This window comes from Panthera leo, chromosome B1, assembly GCF_018350215.1.
Source record: "Panthera leo isolate Ple1 chromosome B1, P.leo_Ple1_pat1.1, whole genome shotgun sequence".
Taxonomy (NCBI): Eukaryota; Metazoa; Chordata; class Mammalia; order Carnivora; family Felidae; genus Panthera; species Panthera leo.
Genome location: NC_056682.1, coordinates 65,537,608 through 65,557,557, shown reverse-complemented (window position 1 = coordinate 65,557,557; position 19,950 = coordinate 65,537,608).

The following is a 19,950-nucleotide window of genomic DNA, read 5'->3' as shown; positions in this document are numbered from 1 at the left end:
TCTGAAGATTCTGCTTTTCCCCTTCAATACTGATCACAATACATTGGAGTTCAGTAAGTATAGCCTAGATAAGGTTGCCATAGTTCCCACATCTACTTTTCAACTCAGCTTTCAAAGGGTTGCACTTACATGTTAGAGTCAGTTCCTACAGTCTTTTAAAATCATTACACTCTGAAACACATGTATACATACACATATATGTGTGTGTGTATATATATATATATATATATATATGCATTTACATATATGTGGATGTGTGTGTATATTGTGTATGTATATTGTGCATGCAAATATACCACACACATATTAAAATAAAAAGAAAATATTGATTTGGTAATGCTGAATATATCCAAATATATTTATTGGCAATATTTCGATAGCCTAACCTTTTATCCATCTTTCTCAATTAAGGATTAAGCTGCTATTAAATGATGGGTACGAAGGAGCCCCACAAGTGGGTCAGTGATGTCTGAAATCCCAACCTGATCCATAAAGTTGGAAACACTGTTTGCTGTCCTTCTGCTGAACAATATGGATGGGTTCACGTGCATACTCTCTCCCACAGTAGCTCTTCTAATATTACCATATAGAGAAGTACAAACATGCCCTACCAACTCATCAACCTCAGCTCACGTAGCTTCAGGGAAAATTAAAAATGCAGATCACCACAAAACTGATTTTGTGCTCCCTTGTAAACTGATTGGAAATGTCATATTGAAGTGAGTATAACAATTTAGACCCATGTATCCACTACTTAAGTTCCATTGCATAATTTTTTTAATCTTGGTGGTTATTTTTCTCAGAATTTGAGAAAAGTCATTTACAAGATGTGTGTGAAATAAGTGTAGTGTGTTATAGCACTTTTAAATTAATTACGTAGAATGGAATAGAATATAAACCATCACAATACATTATATGGTTTCTTAGCAAGAACTGTGTACCTTGTAATAAATGGGTCATTATATAAAATGTATTTCTTACTGTACATTATAAAAAGGTTTTAATGTAAAAAAAAATGGCAGTAAAAAATGTAAGATCTCATTGTAGAAATCTATGTGTATAAAAGGTAAACACTTGAAAAAGAAAGCTCTTTTGGCTGTCAGAGCTGTTCTTTTCTCCTCTGATTGCAAAATGCCTTTAGACCCTCTAAATCTGGATACATATTACTTTTGATTTTTTTTCTTATTCTTCCTTCTTTCTTTAGAGTTTGTGACTCCAAAAGTAATTTAATTCTAAATATGACTAAATGTGCCTACATAATTCTGCAATCTTCCTTTTTTTTTTAAAAAAAAAAGGAGTTATTTTAAAATATCTTACGTTAACTAACTTCCTAAAAATCTAATTAAGCACATGCCCAATTTAGAATTACCAGAAGGTATAATAAATAGAAATATATATAAGATTAGTCTTTTTGAATTCCTAGTTCGTCTTTTTGTAGACTTAGAATCTAATTCCTTCTGTGATGGGATCTCGCGCTGCATTGTCTCTCCCATCTCAATCCTCACCATCAGATCTACTTCCAGAAATTTAAGCAGATTGGTAGCAACTAATATAAAGCAAGGCACTCAGTGGACACTCCATAAATATTTGCTGATGATTATAACTTTGTTTTGAACAGACTGCTCAGATAATTGTTTTAAATCTCTTGTGACAATTTAGTTACACTGTGTGGAATCTGGCATATCAATTAGAAACACCCTACCCAAATTGCATACAGACAAATAATGTTTCCATCAAATTAATTTAGATCCTTTTATAACAGACCATCACAATATTTTGAAAATGAAAATGAACCTAGTACTAAAGATAAAAATATTGAAATATATCATCACTAATTCAAACTGTGCCATAAACCCTTATTATGTTACATCTACATCTGGAGTATTTTAGGTTTGAGAATATTAAATCAAGAGATTCATGATTCCATCTGTCAAAAGTCTATAAAGCCTACAAATGTCACCAACTCTGTTATTAAAAGTAGACTTCCAAAGCCCATCCATATTAACAAGGAGATAAATGAGTACACAATGTAAAGTCATATATAATTCAATTTTCCTTCAGAATATTTTGTTCTTTCTTTAAACATATGTACCATATATTTCTTAACTTTAAAATTCTCCCTGCACCTTCTGGAATTTGGGTAACAATATCTGCAACATTAGGGTTTCTTTTCTCTTCCAGAGTCATGCATTTACAATCTTTTTATCTTCTGAAAATCCAAAGAGAGGGGCGCCTGGATGGCTCAGTCAGGTAAGTATCTGACTTCCCCCTTAGGTCATGATCCTCTGGTTTGTGAGTTTGAGCCCCGTGTTGGGCTCTGTGCTGACAGCTCAGAGCCTGAGGCCCGCTTCGGATTCTGTCTCCCTCTCTCTATGCTCACATTACTGTACCCCTGCTCGCACTCTGTCTGTCCCTCTCAAAAATAAAGATCTAAAAAAAAAAAAAAAAGAAAGAAAATCCAAAGATGCTACTCAAACAAATAAATGTAGCTGTACTTTTAAAAGTTAAACAAAATAACATTATAGAAATGTAATAAAATGTACATTAAGCCTGACTTTATCTAGACTTAGTGTAATTTGCTCTCCTGTTATTGTCAAACTTCCAAATACAGAATAATTTTATAATCCATTTTTGATGCATAAAGTTCTGTAGGCGCCATTAATTAATTACTTCTTTTTTTTAAGAATCCTCAAGGTGTCTCAACTACCTTACTCAAAAAATTCGAAGTAATTTCATGACTTTATTTTCCATCGCAATTGGTATTTTGTTGATAAATGACTGGAGGGCGAATCACCTCTGTGAAATATTTTTCCCGACAGAACAGACCTTCTCTAGAGGCCAAATTAATTCTGTTATCAAAGCAGCCCAGCCACTGAGCAGGACTATCTGTACACTGAAACCTCAGAGGCTCTGGGAGAGCCATCTCTGAAGTCTGGTCACACCGAATCATTCCTCATTCTGTCCTTAACACAAAGGAGTGCAGACCACATCTGCATGATCCACTGGAGTGCACTCAGAGCCAGAGAGAATGTTCTGCTTCAGGAACGAACTCAGTGACTACAGTACTGCACACACTGTAGCTACCAAAATACCCTTCAGCATATGAACTACATAGTCAGTGTTGATACACTGGTTGGGTGTATTTTTCCTCCATCTTCATATATATTTCATTCTGTTTTGCCTACATGAAAAATCTGAAAATGTTTACCTGAAAACGGGGAAAATCTTATCTTTACCTGAGGTTACCTCAATTTTAAAGTGTTCTTATTTAAATGCAGCTATTCCTCACTTTTTTCTTCATATTTTTTAAAAGAAAAACTACTAATTTCTACAGAATTGTAATCATTTTTAGTTCTATTTAAGGGAGTTAAAAATAAAATCAAGTTGGATATATCCCAATCGTATTTTATTCCATTAGATATCATTGCAAACATCATCAAACTATTTTGATTCTTTTTGTGTATGTAGATATGTTCTGAATTTCTTGTTACTTTTCTTTTCCTCATAAAACCTTCAAAATCTATTTTTGTTTACTCTGCATTTTTATATTAGATGTTGAATTAATTTGTTTCATTGTCTTCTGGTTTGTTTTTCTTTTCTTTTCTTTTTTTTAATGTTTATTTATTTTGAGAGAGAGAGAGTGTGCATGTGCAAGACAGAAGGGCAGAGGGAGAGAGAAAGAATCCCAAGCAGGCTCCATGCTCAGCAAGGAGCCCAACGCGGGGCTTGATCTCACAAATATGAGGTCATGACCTAAGCTGAAATCAAGAGTCAGATGCTAAACCGACGGAGCCACCCAAGCACCATTCTGTTTTGCTTTTCAATTTTTCTTCAACATAGGGGTAAAATCTAAGAATGGCACATTTTTTTAGTTTTTATTTAAATTCCAGGTAGTTAACATACATTGGAAAACGGTATAATTTTATTTATTTCATAAGGTACCATGATAGGCAATATATCTCTACAGTCTCTCAAAAATAATAGAGTAAATTAAAGTGAAATGATATTCTCACAATGTATAGAACACAGAACTCTGTATACTCACAGAACTTTTTGGTTCTTTCTGAAGCATTCTTTCTCTCAGCAAATATTTACTAATGAGAGTGCAAACTGGTACAGCCACTGTGGAAAACAGTGTGGAACTTCCTTAGAAAGTTAAAAATGGAACTACCCTATAATCCAGTAATTACACTACTGGATATTTACCAAAAAAATACAAAAGCACTAACTCAAAGGGACACATTTACCCTAATGTATGTTGCAGCATTATTTACAATATCCAAATTATGGAATCAACCTCAGTGTCCATCCACAGATGGATGGATAAGGAAGATTTATGTATATAATGGAATATTATTAAGCCATAAAAAAGAATGAAATCTTTCCATTTGCAGCAACATGGACAGAGCTACAGAGTATAATGCTAAGTGAAATAAGTCAGTCAGAGAAAGACGAATACAAAATGATTTCACTCGTGTGGAATTTAAGAAACAAAATACATTAGCAAAAAGAAAAGAAAAAAAAGGAGACAAACCAACTGACTCTTAACTATAGAGAACAAACTGATGGTTACCAAAGGGGAGGTGGGTAGGGAGATGGGTGAAATAGGTGAAAAGAATTAAGAGTATACTTATCATGATGAGCACTAAATAATACATAGAATTGCTGAATTACTATACTGTACACCTGAAACTAATATAACACTGATGTTAACTATACCAAAGTTAAAATGAAAAACTTAACAAAAAGTATTTACTACAGGTTTATCATATACAGCACAGTTGAAAGTGGTGGGTTCTTATAAAGATTACTCCAAAAACACATGAACATACTTCCTTTATACAATGAAATGACTTAAGCCAATTTTGATGCCTCAAATCAACAGAGTCATTGGACTAACTGGATTTGTGTTTCTGGATCTCAGTCTTCTCTCTAAAATGAAAAAGTTGACTTCAGCAGAAATTCTAAAATTCCTGTGTTTTGAACAAGTTAATGTTTTCTATTTCTATTATCAATATTGTCAACCCACGGTTTCTTTAATCTTGAGCTATATAACAATGATTAAACTCATCAAAATAATTTTTAAATCGAGAATCCCAAAACACAGTTTCAGTGCATATGTTTTTGTATTATGCATTTCTTATAGTAAAGCACTTTTACTATGATTGACAGTAAAATGCTCTTTCACCGAATGCTGTCAATTCTCCTTCAAATTTGTCTCTCAAATTCAGTCTATCCTCTCCATCCACCTGCCACTACCCAGGTCTGGGTCCTCATCATTTCTCTCTTGGACGATTACAATAATAGCCTCATAACTCTCTTTAACTGACACGCTATTTCTCCCTCACTCTAGTTCATTCTCCATATAGCTGTCAGAGTTATCTTTCTAAAAGTAAAATAGTTCATGCCACCCAGCTGCTAAAGAACTTTATTATATATAATATAAAATCCAAATTCTATATATTGGCACATTCTATCCTCAACCTACCTGCCCATTCTCATTTTATGTCAACACCTTTCACCTCCAACTGTATTACTCCTACCACAGTTAATCATCTTTGAATGTTCTGTTCATTCTAGCCTCAGAAACTCAGTGCCTCGTGGGTGCCTGACATATGGTAGATACTCAATAGCTATTTCTTATTGAATGAATGAGTAAATTTACTTTCACTTGGTGCATACATCATTTCACACTTTTTCATATTTTCAATTCAAGTAATTTTTTTAAGTTCAGTTTAAATACCACATCTGCATTCTTCCTTAACTTCTCCAGAGAAAGTTGTTCTGTTTTTGTGTTTCCATAGCATTTCAGCATTTCAGTAATTTGTCTTCAATAACACTAGCTACAATATTTTTACCTGTTTATTTTTAAATTGGAAATTTCTATGGCAAGTATGATATCTAAGCACTAAGTGTGCTTAGATATGTAGTGCTTAGATATGTGTGCTTAGATATGGCACCCTCACAGGAGCATAGTAAAAACTCAGTAAATTTCATTAGATCAATAAAATACATAAAATGCCACAATAAATAGAAAATACATCTTTATTAAGTTGTAACTGACAATTTCCCAGTATCTATGAAAAAAAAAAAACACGATGAATGATCATTTCAAAATCTTTCACTGAATCATTGAAATATTTAATTTAAACATAAAAATCCATAAAGACTAATCTATTATAAAGGACAAAACAGCATCAGTATCTATACGAGAAAAAATAAATCCATGTAAAGGGCACACATTAACATAATACAAAACTGATGATTCTGATAACCATATTGGCAAGCAGTTCCTGAATTTAAAATTTAAGATTATTTGAAGAAATTTAAAATATATTGGTGAAAACCTCACTATATTTATTTAAGTTTAAATTATAAATAACCATACAGTGAAATATTACTTTGATTAACAATACAATGTTATAAAGCAAAATATATACCTATTTTTGGTAGATAAGATTTAAAATTAAAGTATAGCAACACCATAACTATAGATGACCCATAAAAGTTTACCAAAGTGGAAGTATATAAAAATTATTTGTGCTCAGGAATTTTGATATCTTGTGTTTAATAAAGGGTTGAGTAAGAAATTCTCAATTTTAATATCTATGACCACTTAAAAAATTTTGCTGGTGGTTCAATATGTCACAAGTTCCTTTAAAATGTATGTTTAATCTACTCTTCAATCAGAAAAAAATTGTGTATCTTTTTTAAGTCATGGGTTTATCCAAAATGGAAAAAAAAAAAAAAGCATTTTCACCAGAGCTCTGTTTATATGTTAGTATCAATAGTCGCTTAGCTTATGCTACTTGGGATCATAAAATCGTTAAGTGTCAGATTTCATCTTGTCAAAGCTATTTTTATATAGGTATGTTTCAATATAATAGACACTTATAGTTGTTTAAAAATCAACAAATATTAATCTTTCTAAAAATATTTTGAGATGATTTATAAATTATTTTCATATCAGAGATAAATATTTATTTGACTTTAAAGCCAAAATATTTTTTACATAGAAAACTGAAAAAATCTAAAAGTACGAGCACTCTTTTCTTTCTGATTTTGGATGTATAGTTGGTGGGGTTTTTTTTCGCATGTACTATTATCAAATTCAATAAATATTAATCAAAATAAAAAAGCAAGCTCTTAAGATGGCGGCGTAGGAGGACGCGGGGCTCACAGCGCGTCCTGCCGATCACTTAGATTCCACCTACACCTGCCTAAAGAACCCAGAAAACCGCCAGAGGATTAGCAGAAGGGAGTCTCCAGAGTCAAGCGCAGACTAGAGGCCCACGGAAGAGGGTAGGAAGGGCGGCGAGGCGGTGCGCGCTCCACGGACCGGCGGGAGGGAGCCGGGGCGGAGGGGCGGCTCGCCGGCCAAGCAGAGCCCCCGAGTCTGGCTGGCAAAAGCGGAGGGGCCGGACGGACTGTGTTCCGACAGCAAGCGCGACTTAGCGTCTGGAAGGTCATAAGTTAACAGCTCTGCTCGGAAAGCGGGAAGGCTGGAGGACAAAGGGAGGGAGAGCTGCTGAGCCCCCGGACGGCAGAGCTCAGCTTGGCGGGGAACAAAGGCGCCAGCGCCATCTCCCCCGCCCATCCCCCAGCCAAAATCCCAAAGGGAACCAGTTCCTGCCAGGGAACTTGCTTGCTCCGCACAAACACCCAACTCTGTGCTTCTGCGGAGCCAAACCTCCGGCAGCGGATCTGACTCCCTCCCGCTGCCACAGGGCTCCTCCTGAAGTGGATCACCTAAGGAGAAGCGAGCTAAGCCTGCCCCTCCAGCCCCCGTGCACCTTGCCTACCCACCCCAGCTAATACGCCAGATCCCCAGCAACACAAGCCTGGCAGTGTGCAAGTAGCCCAGACGGGACACGCCACCCCACAGTGAATCCCGCCCCTAGGAGAGGGGAAGAGAAGGCACACACCAGTCTGACTGTGGCCCCAGCAGTGGGCTGGGGGCAGACATCGGGTCGGACTGCGGCCCCGCCCACTAACTCCAGTTATACACCACAGCACAGGGGAAGTGCCCTGCAGGTCCTCACCACGCCAGGGACTCTCCAAAATGACCAAACGGAAGAATTCCCCTCAGAAGAATCTCCAGGAAATAACAACAGCTAATGAACTGATCAAAAAGGATTTAAATAATATAACAGAAAGTGAATTTAGAATAATAGTCATAAAATTAATCGCTGGGCTTGAAAACAGTATACAGGACAGCAGAGAATCTCTTGCCACAAAGATCGAGGGACTAAGGAACAGTCACGAGGAGCTGAAAAACGCTTTAAACGAAATGCAAAACAAAATGGAAACCACGATGGCTCGGCTTGAAGAGGCAGAGGAGAGAATAGGTGAACTAGAAGATAAAGTTATGGAGAAAGAGGAAGCTGAAAGAAAGAGAGATAAAAAAATCCAGGAGTATGAGGGGAAAATTAGAGAACTAAGTGATACACTAAAAAAAAATAATATACGCATAATTGGTATCCCAGAGGAGGAAGAGAGAGGGAAAGGTGCTGAAGGGGTACTTGAACAAATTATAGCTGAGAACTTCCCTGAACTGGGGAAGGAAAAAGGCATTGAAATCCAAGAGGCACAGAGAACTCCCTTCAGACGTAACTTGAATCGATCTTCTGCACGACATATCATAGTGAAACTGGCAAAATACAAGGATAAAGAGAAAATTCTGAAAGCAGCAAGGGATAAACGTGCCCTCACATATAAAGGGAGACCTATAAGACTCGTGACTGATCTCTCCTTTGAAACTTGGCAGGCCAGAAAGGCTTGGCACGATATCTACAGTGTGCTAAACAGAAAAAATATGCAGCCGAGAATCCTTTATCCAGCAAGTCTGTCATTTAGAATAGAAGGAGAGATAAAGGTCTTCCCAAACAAACAAAAACTGAAGGAATTTGTCACCACGAAACCAGCCCTACAAGAGATCCTAAGGGGGATCCTGTGAGACAAAGTACCAGAGACATCGCTACAAGCATAAAACATACAGACATCACAATGACTCTAAACCCGTATCTTTCTATAATAACACTGAATGTAAATGGATTAAATGCGCCAACTAAAAGACATAGGGTATCAGAATGGATAAAAAAACAAGACCCATCTATTTGCTGTCTACAAGAGACTCATTTTAGATCTGAGGACACCTTTAGATTGAGAGTGAGGGGATGGAGAACTATTTATCATGCTCCTGGAAGCCAAAAGAAAGCTGGAGTAGCCATACTTATATCAGACAAACTAGACTTTAAATTAAAGGCTGTAACAAGAGATGAAGAAGGGCATTATATAATAATCACAGGGTCTATCCACCAGGAAGAGCTAACTATTATAAATGTCTATGCGCCAAATACCCGAGCCCCCAGATATATAAAACAATTACTCATAAACATAAGCAACCTTATTGATAAGAATGTGGTCATTGCAGGGGACTTTAACACCCCACTTACAGAAATGGATAGATCATCTAGACACACAGTCAATAAAGAAACAAGGGCCCTGAATGATACATTGGATCAGATGGACTTGACAGATATATTTAGAACTCTGCATCCCAAAGCAACAGAATATACTTTCTTCTCGAGTGCACATGGAACATTCTCCAAGATAGATCATATACTGGGTCACAAAACAGCCCTTCATAAGTTTACAAGAATTGAAATTATACCATGCATACTTTCAGACCACAATGCTATGAAGCTTGAAATCAACCACAGGAAAAAGTCTGGAAAACCTCCAAAAGCATGGAGGTTAAAGAACACCCTACTAACGAATGAGTGGGTCAACCAGGCAATTAGAGAAGAAATTAAAATATATATGGAAACAAACGAAAATGAAAATACAACAATCCAAACGCTTTGGGATGCAGCGAAGGCAGTCCTGAGAGGAAAATACATTGCAACCCAGGCCTATCTCAAGAAACAAGAAAAATCCCAAATACAAAATCTAACAGCACACCTAAAGGAAATAGAAGCAGAACAGCAAAGGCAGCCTAAACCCAGCAGAAGAAGAGAAATAATAAAGATCAGAGCAGAAATAAACAATATAGAATCTAAAAAAACGGTAGAGCAGATCAACGAAACCAAGAGTTGGTTTTTTGAAAAAATAAACAAAATTGACAAACCTCTAGCCAGGCTTCTCAAAAAGAAAAGGGAGATGACCCAAATAGATAAAATCATGAATGAAAATGGAATGATTACAACCAATCCCTCAGAGATACAAACAATTATCAGGGAATACTATGAAAAATTATATGCCAGCAAATTGGACAACCTGGAAGAAATGGACAAATTTCTAAACACCCACACTCTTCCAAAACTCAATCAGGAGGAAATAGAAAGCTTGAACAGACCCATAACCAGCGAAGAAATTGAATCGGTTATCAAAAATCTCCCAACAAATAAGAGTCCAGGACCAGATGGCTTCCCAGGGGAGTTCTACCAGACATTTAAAGCAGAGATAATACCTATCCTTCTCAAGCTATTCCAAGAAATAGAAAGGGAAGGAAAACTTCCAGACTCATTCTATGAAGCCAGTATTACTTTGATTCCTAAACCAGACAGAGACCCAGTAAAAAAAGAGAACTACAGGCCAATATCCCTGATGAATATGGATGCAAAAATTCTTAATAAGATACTAGCAAATCGAATTCAACAGCATATAAAAAGAATTATTCACCATGATCAAGTGGGATTCATTCCTGGGATGCAGGGCTGGTTCAACATTCGCAAATCGATCAACGTGATACATCACATTAACAAAAAAAAAGAGAAGAACCATATGATCCTGTCAATCGATGCAGAAAAGGCCTTTGACAAAATCCAGCACCCTTTCTTAATAAAAACCCTTGAGAAAGTCGGGATAGAAGGAACATACTTAAAGATCATAAAGGCCATTTATGAAAAGCCCACAGCTAACATCATCCTCAACGGGGAAAAACTGAGAGCTTTCTCCCTGAGATCAGGAACACGACAGGGATGCCCACTGTCACCGCTCTTGTTTAACATAGTGCTGGAAGTTCTAGCATCAGCAATCAGACAACAAAAGGAAATCAAAGGCATCCAAATTGGCAAAGATGAAGTCAAGCTTTCGCTTTTTGCAGATGACATGATATTATACATGGAAAATCCGATAGACTCCACCAAAAGTCTGCTAGAACTGATACATGAATTCAGCAAAGTTGCAGGATACAAAATCAATGTGCAGAAATCAGTTGCATTCTTATACACTAGCAATGAAGCAACAGAAAGACAAATGAAGAAACTGATCCCATTCACAATTGCACCAAGAAGCATAAAATACCTAGGAATAAATCTAACCAAAGATGTAAAAGATCTGTATGCTGAAAACTATAGAAAGCTTATGCAGGTAATTGAAGAAGATATAAAGAAATGGAAAGACATTCCCTGCTCATGGATTGGAAGAATAAATATTGTCAAAATGTCAATACTACCCAAAGCTATCTACACATTCAATGCAATCCCAATCAAAATTGCACCAGCATTCTTCTCGAAACTAGAACAAGCAATCCTAAAATTCATATGGAACCACAAAAGGCCCCGAATAGCCAAAGTAATTTTGAAGAAGAAGACCAAAGCAGGAGGCATCACAATCCCAGACTTTAGCCTCTACTACAAAGCTGTCATCATCAAGACAGCATGGTATTGGCATAAAAACAGACACATAGACCAATGGAATAGAATAGAAACCCCAGAACTAGACCCACAAACGTATGGCCAACTCATCTTTGACAAAGCAGGAAAGAACATCCAATGGAAAAAAGACAGTCTCTTTAACAAATGGTGCTGGGAGAACTGGACAGCAACATGCAGAAGAATGAAACTAGACCACTTTCTCACACCATTCACAAAAATAAACTCAAAATGGATAAAGGACCTGAATGTGAGACAGGAAACCATCAAAACCTTAGAGGAGAAAGCAGGAAAAGACCTCTCTGACCTCAGCCGTAGCAATCTCTTACTCGGCACATCCCCAAAGGCAAGGGAATTAAAAGCAAAAGTGAATTACTGGGACCTTATGAAGATAAAAAGCTTCTGCACAGCAAAGGAAACAACCAACAAAACTAAAAGGCAACCAACGGAATGGGAAAAGATATTTGCAAATGACACATCGGACAAAGGGCTAGTATCCAAAATCTATAAAGAGCTCATCAAACTCCACACCCGAAAAACAAATAACCCAGTGAAGAAATGGGCAGAAAACATGAATAGACACTTCTCTAAAGAAGACATCCGGATGGCCAACAGGCACATGAAAAGATGTTCAACGTCGCTCCTTATCAGGGAAATACAAATCAAAACCACACTCAGATACCACCTCACGCCAGTCAGAGTGGCCAAAATGAAGAAATCAGGAGACTATAGATGCTGGAGAGGATGTGGAGAAACAGGAACCCTCTTGCACTGTTGGTGGGAATGCAAATTGGTGCAGCCGCTCTGGAAAGCAGTGTGGAGGTTCCTCAGAAAATTAAAAATAGACCTACCCTATGACCCAGCAATAGCACTGCTAGGAATTTATCCAAGGGATACAGGAGTACTGATGCATAGGGGCACCTGTACCCCAATGTTTATAGCGGCACTCTCAACAATAGTCAAATTATGGAAAGAGCCTAAATGTCCATCAACTGATGAATGGATAAAGAAATTGTGGTTTATATACACAATGGAATACTACGTGGCAATGAGAAAAAATGAAATATGGCCTTTTGTAGCAACATGGATGGAACTGGAGAGTGTGATGCTAAGTGAAATAAGCCATACAGAGAAAGACAGATACCATATGGTTTCACTCTTATGTGGATTCTGAGAAACATAACAGAAGCCCATGGGGGAGGGGAAGGAAAAAAAAAAAAAAAAAAGAGGTTAGAGTGGGAGAGAGCCAAAGCATAAGAGACTGTTAAAAACTGAGAACAAACTGAGGGTTGATGGGGGGTGGGAGGGAGGGCAGGGTGGGTGATGGGTATTGAGGAGGGCACCTTTTGGGATGAGCACTGGGTGTTGTATGGAAACCAATTTGACAGTAAATTTCATATATTAAAAAAATAAATAAATAAAAAAAAATAAAAAAGCAAAATTACAGTAGTTATATATTAATAAATGAAAGAAAGCATTGGTAGAGCTATACTATATTCTACAAGGGTGACCTTCAAGTTGCTTCTAGTATAGAAGGTAAGATAAGAATTGCAATAAGGAATGATTAAACCAAATTTTAATAAGGATTCCAATGAGGAAGAGATTATATTTAATTGAAGAAAGAGGAAGAAATTCAGAATTAAGGGCAAATGAAAGTCCTATAAGGATAAACAAGATTTCTTATAATAGACATGGAGAAAGAGCTTATGTAACTATACACAGTAGGATTAATAAGAACATGGAATAAAAATGCCTTTTTTAAGTGTCTAAAACGATGTGGTTCATCTATGCAGTGACCAAGGAGATGAAAGTGAAAATATCAGTAAGACTATATATGTGAAAATAATGCATCTAGTTGTCTAATCAGATACGTCAAAAAGAAAAGACCTTCAGTTTCTTTCATTGTTCGTACAACAGTAAGTAGGGGGTCCATTAGTACTGGTTTAGTTTGGCAGTGAAGTATTTACACATTTGGAATTTCTATCGGTGCCTGGATTTCTATCACCACACATTCTCTAAATAAATTGTGCTCAGCAACAATTAGGTTGGATGGTATCATATCTTTTTTTACCCCTCATCTCTTACCCTATTTAGTTCCTTTTAAAAATAGTATTAGAGGTATTATTAGTGACAGAGGAAAGAACTACTTAGTAAAGATGAAAAGAGTAACAGTAACAAAGTGGGAAGGAGGATCAAATCATCTTAGTTCCTTACCCATGTTTGTCTTGAAAACACTGAATAAAAGAAAAAAATGTGATAAGGCAAGTAATAAACAACAACAACAACAATAAGCATCAGTAATTTGTCATATGCCATCATCATCCACCACCCACCCACCCCCTGCCTTATTTTAAAAGGATAAGGAAGACCTCTCTAATAGATACAACCGTTGAAGTAAGGAATAAATGGCTTTACGAATTAGTGAGTTTTCTGTCTCTGGAAATGTCTGAACAGAAGCCCAATAACCATTTGGTAAGGACGATAAGAAAGGAATTCAAACTGGCCTCGTGCGTGAACTGGCCAGTTACAGACAGACCCACACTCTGAAGGGCCCTATGATTAGTTTAATGTTCTTTAGGCATTGTCTTGAAATTCTTAAGTTTTTGATGAGAAGCTCTACACTTTCTTTTAGCACTGAGCTTCACCAGTATATAGCCAGTGTTGAATATCAGACCAATAATTTGAATAGTAGATCCTTAATTTAGATTCTTCTGATACTGAAATTCTTTGATTCTATGTGCTTACTTTGGGAAACTAGGGTGAGAAACAATCTTTGAAAAATAATGTTGAGTGACACCTTGTGGGGACATGGGGGTTAGTAGGAAAAAATATGAAAAAAATTAAATCAATCTGTGCCTATCCAATCAATTATGATTAAACAAAGAAATATGACTTGGGTAAAAAAGGATAGTCTTAAATTCTTACATTAGAATTAAAGGAAAAAATGGGACAGTTGTGTAGGAAAATGGGCAGAATATCTAATTATTGCTATGACATCTGTGCAAATTGAAACAGCAAAATAGGCAATTAATGATTCTAATAGTAATGGTAAGGCAAGACATGATCGCATGGGCAAAGCAAGCAATTACTTGCACAAATGCCAGAGGCTAAATAGGCTATTATCTAGATACATGGCCCACTTGAACCTATTAATTGTAATAGATATGGTATTTTTATTTTACTAAAATTGGGTTATTTTTCTTTCTACTGCCACATTAAATCATTCAAAAGTCTCAGTCACATATAATAAGTTGTCTTTGAAACTCAATGAAATGTGTTTTCACATATTTTCACATATTTTCCTCACATATCTTCAGAGAAAAATCTAAAAACACTTCTGAAAGAGAAAAAAAATTGACGCTAATACCACAGACTCCCCTTACATGCCCCTCTTATTCCAAGATCCCAGTGGATGCGTGGAACCGTCGATCACTGAACCCTGTATATACTATGTTTTTTTTTCCTATACATACATCCCTATGAAAGAGTGTAATCTACAAATTAGGCATAGAAAGAGATTAACAACAAAGCTAATAATGAAATAAAACCATTATTAGCAATATACTATAATTAAAAGTTATGTGAATGTGTTTTCTCTTCAAATATTATACTGCATTCACCTATCTTCTTGTGATGATATAAGATGATAAAAAATGCCTACCTGATGAAATAAAGTAAGGTGAATGATGAAGGTACTATGAGGTAGTATTAGGCTATTACTGACCTTACAATTGGTCAGGAGAATCATCAACTTCTGGACCAGGGTCGATTGTGGGTAACTGAAACGACAGAAAGTTTGAAAACATGGATAAGAAGGATCTCCTGTATTGTCTTCTCCTTCTTCTTCTATGTCTCAAATACTTTGCACTGTGAGTCTGAGTAATTTATTTCCCTCGACCCTTCTAAAATCCCCATTTGTAATACAGTGAGATCTGGAAAGCCCCTATGGCTCAGTGCAATTTTCTCATAGAAAACTCCTGCTAATAACACTTTCTCTTGAGTCCCTAGGTGACATGTAAAGTTCTTTTGTCATCAGAGGTTGAGAAAAGGGAATCAAAAAAAGACAGCAAAGCCATTTAAGAACTAAGGAGGATTCTACATAAATACCTCAATGTTTAAGTTGAAGTCTAAACTTTTATCTTAAATAAACTTGCAAGTCTCATTTCTAACTCAAAAACAATTTAATACTTATATGTGTGTGAGATGTTACTCATCTTATTAAAAGTATGAAGACTGGGAAACCTGACTTTAAGGAAAGGGTTAATAACAGTAAATCCATTTTTTTCAATGACTGTGAAATTGACAATACTTTCTGTAAGAATTCTTCATAAAAACAGAAACAACTGATTATATATATACATAAAATACATGTATGTTTTATATATATCATATAGAATATATATAGTATGTAATATTAATTTTTCATATTTTTCAAAATATAACTTGCTAGTAGTCTCCACATCCCCATTAAGTCTCATTTAACATTATTATTTAAAGATTGTGTGTATGTATCTTTTGAGAGAGAGAAGAAATGAGTCCTATGATTATGGAGGCTTGGGAAATCCAAAATTTTCAGGATAGGCCAGCAGGCTAGAGACCCAGGAAAGAGTTACACAGACCGAAGTTTAACAGAATTCCTTCTTACTCTGGGAAGATCAGTCATAATGTCTATTAAGGCTTTCAACCTATGGGATGAGGATGACCCACATATGGAGGGCTGCTTTACTCAAATTCATCAGTGTAAATGGTAATCCCATCTAAAATTCATTCACAGAAACATCCAGAGTAATTCTCAGCCAAATATTTGGGCACCATTACCCTAGTTGATACATAAAATTAACCATCACATTTCCGTGAAGGGTTTGTGGCTACTAGCATGTTTTTTAATGAAACAAAAAATGTTGAAAAGCAGTCATAATATGAATGACAAAATACATAGAGCAGTGGCTACATTTCTGTAAAAATATGGTTTTAAAAACTATATGAAGAAAAAAGCACTAATTTCTTAACTCAAAAAAATTCATATAAAAAATAAGGTTCCACAGCTTTTTCAATTCCTTTCCTTACATTTTCTCAAAAGAAAAATCTAAAATTCTTCATATCTTGCTTTCTTGAACTTGAAAATACTGTCATATCTAATGGCAATAAACATTTGTCATGCTGGATAGCCTAGGGAAAACACTGATGATTATGACTGAATTATGAAGGTCCACTGGCTTACAGACTAAGGCCTGATTCTTAACTCTCAAAGAAAAAATGCATGCAGAGTATCTCAAGAAATTTAAATTTAAAAGGGACACAGAAATATTGTCCCCAAACATCTCCACTTTACTGGTAAAGATACAGAAAAAAAAAATGAGTTCAATTTTGTTTCAAATACAAATTCATTTCATATATATATGTTCAATCTGAACATATTTTTCATACAGGAGAATTATCTAATCATAACTAAAAGATAAAAAGTCAGAGAATAGTATTATGGGGATGAAGTGATGGTGATTTGAATAATATTTTAGAAATCCTATGCTAAGTGTATTTAAAAACACTAAAGTCTGTAATTTGAAAGCTCTGTGTCTCTGGCAATAGCTTTAGGTCTGCATAGAGAGATTAAAATAAAAAAGGTTTCTTATTTGAAAAGAATCTTTAAACAAATAATATTATAATAGCTTTACTGACTCTAAGGAAATATTTCTAGATGCATCTCTATTTAAATTTTGTGCAGCATAAACCATGGCCAATCATTCCCCTCTTTCATCTGAGAAGATGTGTTCCAGGTCAGAATGTTAACTCACATAAGTGAATTAGTTCTAGATTTATGCTGAGGCTTGGATTTGCTCAGAGCATATCATATGAAAGGCAAAACCTGAAGCATAGAGAATAACACAAGAAAATGCTTAAATGTTCAGAGTCTAAGATGTATATTATTGGAATGTACTATTTGAACTCTATTTTACTATTTAGCTGTGAGCTGGCAGTTTACTTCACCACTCTGGAATAATGTCCACTTTCTTATAAAATTAAGGCTTTGCTATAAATCATCTTTAATCTAGAAGTTCTTGGGGCACCTGGCTGGCTCAGTTGGTTAAGCATCCAACTCTTGGTTTTCAGCTCAGGACATGATCTCATGGTTTGTGAGATGGAGCCCCGCGTTGGGCTTTGCGCTGACAGCATGGAGCCTGCTTGGGATTCTCTCTCTCTCTCTCTCTCTCTCTCTCTCTCTCTCTCTGCCCCTCCCCCCTCAAAATAAATAAACTTTAAAAAATAGGTTTAAAAGAAATCTATAAAGTTCTTTAATCTACAAAACCAAGAAGAAAATCTTGTGAAACCAAAAACTTCTAAATGCATCTTGATTCTAGAGAAGAAGGATGTTAAGAAATTAAAACATTCATGCTTGTCTTGGAGTTTTATCCCAATAGATTCATGGCAAGATAAAGATTTATAAATACATGTACTCCAGTGTACTTTTACCAAAAGTACTGTAAACATTATTTCATTTGTGAGACAAACAGGATGATGAAATAATTTATTATTCTTTATAGCTTTTTGTATTAAAACTAAATTATCAAAGTAGTCTACATATAGATTAGGTATTGGCATTAAACTATGATGTACAATTAAAGAGATAAATTCAACTTAAAGAAAAATACAGGTAAGTTCCATTATGTGATTTACTTCTTGAATTTCTCTTTCGACTTCAAACTTAAGCCCTAAAGTTCCCAAATCAAAGTAAAATACGTAAATCTAAAGTGCATGGTTTATTTTGAAGTGTCCTTACTTAGATCTGAGCAAACATCTGCCTGCTTCTTTTATGAGGAGAGAATTGTATATTTTTTATTCTCCTTTTTAAACTGCAGGATTTTAACTCTAGAGGTTTCCTCTCTGAAAATAACATATATCATGTGCTCTGTATATTCTATATATGTGTCATTCTGTAATAGATTTTATTTCTATTATTGCTGTATATGAGGTAGGGCCTGAAGAGTGAGAAATGAAGCAGAGAGCAGAAGGCAGTTTATTGTGAAATTGAAGCCTAGTAGTTCAGTGATCCAGAATGTATTATGAGTGAGAATCACTGAATTACCAATCCATAATATATTTTTTGCCACACCTCCATGCTACTTACACTCAAATCAAAGGGTGAAGACAGAGATCATATTGCTCTAAATTAGAAGGCAAAAGAAAGATTGTTACACTAGGATTTAGGGTTATTAGAGAACTATGTGCATATAACATTAGGGGATAAAGCACAAACCAAAGAAATCTTGGCTATTGTTATATGAATTATGATTTTAGCTATTTTTTTTCTGAATAATGAGCAATGAATATATAAAACTCTTTTTACATATTATTTATAAGCCAGGGGAAATACTTTCATTCATTAATTTATTCATTTTAGGTACCATTTACATAAAGTGAATTCATAGATTTTAACTGTAATGCTTGATAAATTTTGATAAATTTTGGATGCCCCATGTAATCAACATCCAAATTAATATAAAGAACATTATCATGATCACAAATTCTCTTATTCTATTTTCTAGTTAATAATCCCCCTCACTCAAGAAACCATTGCACTAATTTCTATCATTGTAGATTAGTTTACTTATTCTAGAACTTCCAGTAAGTACAAATCTAGACATTATGGAAGATGCATTATAAAAATGGTTTCTGTTAGGGGTGCCTACGTGGCTCAGCTGGCTGAGCAAATGACTCTTGATTTCCACTCAGGTCATGATCTCATGGTTCACGAGTTCAAACTCCATGTTGAGGCCCATCAGCACAGAGCCTGCTTAGGACACTCTCTCTCTTTCTCTGTCTCTCTCTGTCTCTCTCTCTCTCTCTTCCTCTCTCCCCCCCTTTCTCTCTTTCCCTCTCTCTCTGCCCCTCCCCTGCTTGTGTGCTCTGTCTCTCTCTCAAACAAATCAACTTAAAAAAATCAATTTCTGTTAGATTCTTCATGTGAGTGTTGAATTTTATTATAGCAAATAATTAAATTATTGATGGATAACCCTGAACTTGTGAACTTTGTTTTGATGAGTCTATTTCATCTGTGTCATTAACCCCAGGTTGAACTCCTTAATCTTTGACTCTCCAGGTTTGGCCCTGCTGGTTGTCTGAAGACGCAACCTTCTATATCAATCCCCTGTAACTTAGTGTGGGAACCAAACTCTAAATAGTGTCTTCTCTGCATAGAAATAGTAACTCTTCCCTTTCAGCATTCCATTTATTGTTTCTCCCCTGGACTGCTTTAAATCTCATCCTCAGGCACAGTTAGTTCACTGTTCAATTATGA